Genomic DNA, 6000 nt, shown 5'->3' with positions numbered 1-6000 from the left:
GGTGAATGAAAGAGGTCCGGGGAAGGAAATGAGGACCAGAAACCAACTGCCCTGTCAGCCGGAAGCAGTTCCGCAAAGAGAGCGTGACCCAGGTATCAGACAGCTACGGGTTCGGATCCCATCGCTTGCTTAACTAGCTGTGTGACCTTGGGCAGCTCCGTTTGCTCACGTGTAAAACGGAAGTACTAATACCCCGAGTTGGTTTTTAGTGTCCTAGCTCCTCAAGTTCATTCTGTGAAAGTCACAGCCAAGGCAGAGCTTCCAGGAGCTAGCCGTCTAGTGTTTTCTGCCTAGACACAATGGTTTCTAGGCCAGATTTCGCTGAATGCTGTCCTCCAGAGGGTCCACCTTCCCTTTTCTCTGCCGTCCCCCAAAGGTCCCAGGGAGGTTGGGACAGCGGGTTGCTTGGATTGGAGGGGGATGCTAAGGAGAGGGACAGACCTCCCCTGGCAGCGGTTGACAATCCAGGTTTTCAGAGGGTCACCTGGGGCACCGGAAGTCAAGAAACCACGCTGAAGAGGGGGGATTGAACTGCTTTCAGTCCACAGCAAATGTTTACCGAGCTCCAACTCTGGGGACTCACAGCCTAACTCCTCCTTTGCCAAGTCAGACGCGAGGGCTGAAGTGGAAGTGGTGGCAGCGGGGTCCCTCCTGGATCCGTACCGGTCGGTCGGCCTTAGGCAGGTGGATCACGCTTCCACCAGCGGCCGCTCCCCGCCCCCCAACACGGCTCCACGCTCCTCAGGTGGGACCTGGTTCTTACTGGCTCCTCTGACTCTGCCTCACTTTCCTCATCTGTAAAATGGACCCCGAGCCTCCAGCTCTGCTTAAGCCGTGGAGGTGAGGCCCCCGGCAGTTTGAGAGGTGACCCCAAAGCACACGCTGTGCTGAGGGGGCGCCCTCGCGTCCTCAAGGTCTGGCGCAGAACTGGGTGCACGCAGGACTGTCTCTGGAACAGAGATGCGGGGGCCCGAATCCCAGTGGCTTTCCGCTCGGTCCCCAGGCCCCTTCAAGCCACGGCCGGGGGCGCCCGATTCCGACCCGGCCGCCCAGAGTGAGCACGAAGGCTTCGGCATCCGGCGGGGCCGGGGGCCTGCGAAGGTTTTAGGGAGCCGTTAGCCGAGCGCTCCCGCCGCGGCCCTGCCCTCCGGGGCTCCAGGCGGAAGGCGCCGGCTCCCGAACGCAGTCGGCCGCCGCCGCCACCGCACCCAACCCACCTGGCGTGCTGGGACGTGGGGGTGGGGACCGACTCGGGGCTCTGACGTCACTCTCGCGGGGGCCGCCCCCAGCCAACCCCAGGCCGCCTCCCGCGCCCCGCCCCGACCTCCCTGCAACCCGATCCCCCTCCGTCTGGACGAGCCGGCCCCGACCGGCTGGCTCCGCTTCCACCGCCAGCTGGGAGTGGGCGGTAGCGTGGCCCCTCCCCAGCCCGGGGGCCTGGCCCAGACCCTCTGCTTCCGCTCAGCCTCACCTCCCGTGATTGCTGTCCTTTGTGACTTTTTTCCTGTGCCCTCCCGGTCTGTTCGGCCCCAGACGCAGGCCAATACCTGTCGCGGTCATCCCGGTGTCTCTGGGCCCTGAACGAAGCCGGGGCCCAGGCAAGTAGGTCTTTGTCCCCACGAGGCGGAATCCCTTCCGGGAGGAGCGCTGGGCTCATTACCTTTGCATTGCGGGGTGCGATGGGGCCCCGCGCACTGGGAGCACCATCGCGGCCTCGGGGCTGCCTCCAGAACAGAGTTTCTGAGCCTCGAACCACTGACATTGGGCCCGGATCGTTCTTTGTGGTGGGTGCTGCCATGCACATTGTAGGATGCTAGCATCCCTGGCCTCTACCTGCCAGATACTCAGTATCATCACCATCCCCCTAGTTGTGACAACCAAAAATATCCCCAGACATCACCCAGTGTCACCTGGGGGCACACTGGCTTGGGTTGAGAAACACTCCCCTGGGGTATTACAGTGGCCGTGGAACCTGCTGCCCACAGAGCAGGGGTTCCTGAGCCGGGGCTTCTGCCAGCGGGGTCTCTGGGACAGCATTCCTGGATCCCCTTCTCCACGAGGGTTTACAGATGCCTGTGGCCAACCTAGGGACTGTGACCGCTGGCCTGACAGCATTTGGGCAGCATGGTGACCAGCCTGCTCCTCTCGCTGTGCAAACACCTTCTGGCCCCTGCCCTGATGTGAGTGCTGGCGGAGACCAAGGACATAGAAACTCGGTGTTCCTCTGTAGCAGCCGGTAGTTGGGCACCAGAAAGAGACAGGGTGTGTCTGTGTCAGTCAGGCAGCCTCAGGGGTTGGTGGAGAGGAGGTGGGGGAGGGGACGCAGTGGGCTGAGGCCACCAACCGAGCCCAGGGGCTGTCAGGTCTGAGGGTTAGGGGAGCATCCTGGTCAGCTGGGGTTCAGATGTGGACTCTTGGGGGCCGACCAGATGTGGCAGGGCTCAGTCTCTCTTTCCACAGGGGAGGCAAAAACCAGGCACTCTCTCTCTTTCTCTCTCTCTCTCTCTCACACACACACACACACACACACACACACACGCACATACACGAGCATGCATGTGCACACACATGGAGGTTGGGGGGCCAGGTAGGGGAGCAGGGTTTTAAAGGACAGAAATAAATCAGTCCCAGCTGGAGAAGATTCCTTCTGTTCCTTAACCAGGGCTGTTTGGGGGTGGTCATCAAGATGGCCTCAACATCAAGATGTTGGCATCAGATTCCAGCAGCATCTGCCCCCCATCCCCCACGCAAAGTAGAGTTTCCAAAAGAATCCAATCCCATACTTAGAGGGGAAGGTTTTAACAGTGGCCCCTCCTCATAGATATTCATATCTACCTGTATTTGCACAAAGAGTCAGGGGCGCCTGGGTGGCTCAGTCGGTTAAGAGTCCGACTCTTGGTTTCAGCGGACAGCACGGAGCCTGCTTGGGATTCTGTCTCTCTGCCCCTCTCTCTGTCCCTCCCTTGCTCATGCTGTCTCTCAAAATAAATAAATAAACTTTAAAAACAAAACAGAGAGTCACAAGTCCCCATACCAGTGTAAGGTGGAGGGGGTGGGTCACCGGGGCCAGGCTCGTGAAGGTCAGGAGAACTTTTGACTGTTTTCTTGCTCCCTCCTTCTATCCCTCCCTCCTTCCCCTTCCTCTTTCCTTCTCCGTGAAAATAAATTGTGTATTTTTTTTTAAATTTATCTGAGAAAAGAAAAGGAACCCCAAGGTGAGCTCACCTTGTAGCATTCCCCACTCCCCGGACGTGACCCCACCCACTGGTATTGTCAGTTCTCACCCTTCACAACTGCCAGACCTCAGCCGTCCTTGGCCGAACCTCTCATGCCCCGCCCTCCGAGAAAAATAGGCAGCTTTCACCCTGCCTCTGTTTTTTTTTTCTTTCTTTTTTTTTTTTCCAGAGCATTCTCCCCTTGGGAGGACTTTTGAGGAGGTTGTAGATGGAGGGCCCGGTAAGGCAGAGTGTGTCCATGGCATGTAGGTGCATGGGACCCCCGCCTCCACGCCCACTCCCCACCCCAACCTTGCTCAGTAGCTGCAGTTTTGAGGACACTGAGTTAGATTTGCAGAGAATACAGACGTGGGAATGACTTCTGACTCACTCATTCATTCGCTCATCAGTCCTTCCTCAATGTTTATTAAAGGCTGCTCCCTGCCATCACGCTCATGAATGTCAGGTCCCACCTTGAACTCCAGCACACTATTCTCCCTCCTCCTCGGGGATCCATGAACCCCACCTCCCCGGGGCACTTCAGCCACACACCTGCCCCGGGGATCTCTGGGAGGGGCTGTCCACCCTCTGCGTGAATTCTGCAGCTACTTTACTATCATCAGGTGCCATCTTGTTCTCAGGCTGCGAGGACAAAGCCACACCCTGTGTGTGCAAGTATCTGTGTACCCATGTTGGGAGATGGGGGCTCACGTGGGAGAGGCTGTGTCTCAGATCCCAGTGTGGAGCGGAGGGGGCAGCCTGAGCTGGATGAGCGTCTCTCCCTTGGTCAGGGTCATGGAAGTTAGGAGGGGGTGGGGGGTCTGAGTCATCAGAAGTTCCCTTCCCCTTAGGGACCAGTGGGCAGGGAACCTGGTGTATCTGTGCGGGCCATCTAACAAGGCATCACAGATCCAGTGGTTTACACAACAGAAATGTGTTCTGTCCTCTCGGTTCTGGAGTTTGGAGGTCCGAAATCAAGGTGTCAGCAGGGTTGGCTCCTTCCGAGGTTCCCCAAATGAAGGGTCCGTCCCGGCGTCTTTCCTGCGCTTACAGATGGCCATCTCGTCCCTGTGGCTCTTCACGTTATCTTTCCTCTATGTGTGTCTCTGTGTCCAAATGTCCCCTTTTTATAAGGACACCAGTCATACTGGATTAAGTCCTGCCCTAATGACCTCACTGTACCTTATTCCTGTAAAGACCCCCATCTCCAAATCAGGTCCCATTCTGAGGTACTAGGACTTCACCATAGGGAATGGGGTTGGGAGGGAATTCGGCCCCTAACAGCTGGGGTTCTTGGGCGAGGTGGGAAGGGGGTGGGCCTGTCGGCGGCGCAGGCAGTAACCAAGGCCACTTGAGGAATGCAGAGGGCCCTGGGGAGAGGCCGTGGAGCGTATCATTCACAAATGCAGTCTTGGTTCTCTTGGGAGGACGATGGGGCACCCCCACACGGGGGCTGAGTCTCCCTGGCACCAGGTTGAGATTCTTCCCCACCCCTAGGAAAGCAGATGGCATTAATAAGCGGCGACAAGTATCTGTTGTCCATGGGCCAAGAACATTGAGATCCGTGTGCCCCCTTCCCAGATATGGGCTACAGATCTGGGTCAAGGGTGGGCGGGCAAGGAGCAAACGGGGAGAGTGAAGTCCCTCTGTTTAGACAGTGTGCTTTCTTGTCTTTCATGTTTCTATAAAAGCATCTGTCCCCCAGCATCCCAGATGAGGCAACAGAGCTGTGATTGGATGTCACCAGGGGCCCACAGTCGTCCCCTAGGGAAGCCATAAAAGCCATGGGCACCTGCCCACCTCGGGGCACAGAGACACCGCTGCCTCAGCCACCCCCAGGAGTGAGCAGCACCAGCCCGTCTGGGCCTAAGACCACCTGGGAGGAGGTTGGAGAATCCTGTCTTCCTAGGACACACGAGCCAGAGGTAACACCCAAATGCAGTGTCGTGTTCCCACTGGAGGGCAAGAGGGACAGCTAGTCCTCCTGACTGGTTTCTGGCTCATCGGGGTCCTCAAGGAAGTTCAGCCTTGCAGGGTGGGAGGGAGGTCCCCCACCCCGGCATTCCCGGGTACTGGACGTCAAGGAAATGCCTTTTCAGGTGGCCATCCTGCCTCGGCTGTCCCAACTATGACCAGGGAAGGTTTTCTGACCACCCTTTGGCTGGCCAGGAGCGGGGGACCTGGGGACAGAGTCAGGGCTTCTTGGAAGAATCTTGACACTATCCTAGAAGTTCTGCGTTTTATCTTTGTTGTTGTTGTTGTTGTTGTTGTTTCTTCCCTGTGTTCTATCTTTCTGATGGTCATTCCTTTAGGACCTTCCTCCACGTGCAGATTTTAAATCTTGAAATCCTTAGAGAGGCCCTAACCTCGTCATCTCCACCTTCTCTCCTGGGCTTTACTTCTCCTTCACTGGGGTCTCCCAGTCCCTCCTCCCAACGCACAGTCGGTGACAGGGGGAACTGCCAGGCTGTAAACCAGGATCCTGCTGGCCACAACCTCATCCGTGACACAAAGGTGGCCTGAGCCATCCCATCCTGTGCTGGAACTATTCTTTTCTTTTTCTTTTAATTTTTAAAAAAAAGTTTAAAAAATTAATTGGTTTTGAAAGAGAGAGAGAGAGAGAGAGAGAAAGCGCATGTGAGTGGGGGAGGGGCAGAGAGAGAGAGGGAGAGTGAGAATCCCAAGCAGGCTCCATGCTGCCAGCCCAGAGCCCAAGGTGGGGGGGGGGGGTGGGGGGGTGGAGGGAGCTCAAAGTCAAGAAACTACAAGATCATGACCTGAGCCA

The sequence above is a fragment of the Neofelis nebulosa genome, chromosome 16 (genome assembly GCF_028018385.1).
Source record: "Neofelis nebulosa isolate mNeoNeb1 chromosome 16, mNeoNeb1.pri, whole genome shotgun sequence".
Classification (NCBI taxonomy): Eukaryota; Metazoa; Chordata; class Mammalia; order Carnivora; family Felidae; genus Neofelis; species Neofelis nebulosa.
Note: the sequence above shows the minus strand (reverse complement) of the source record.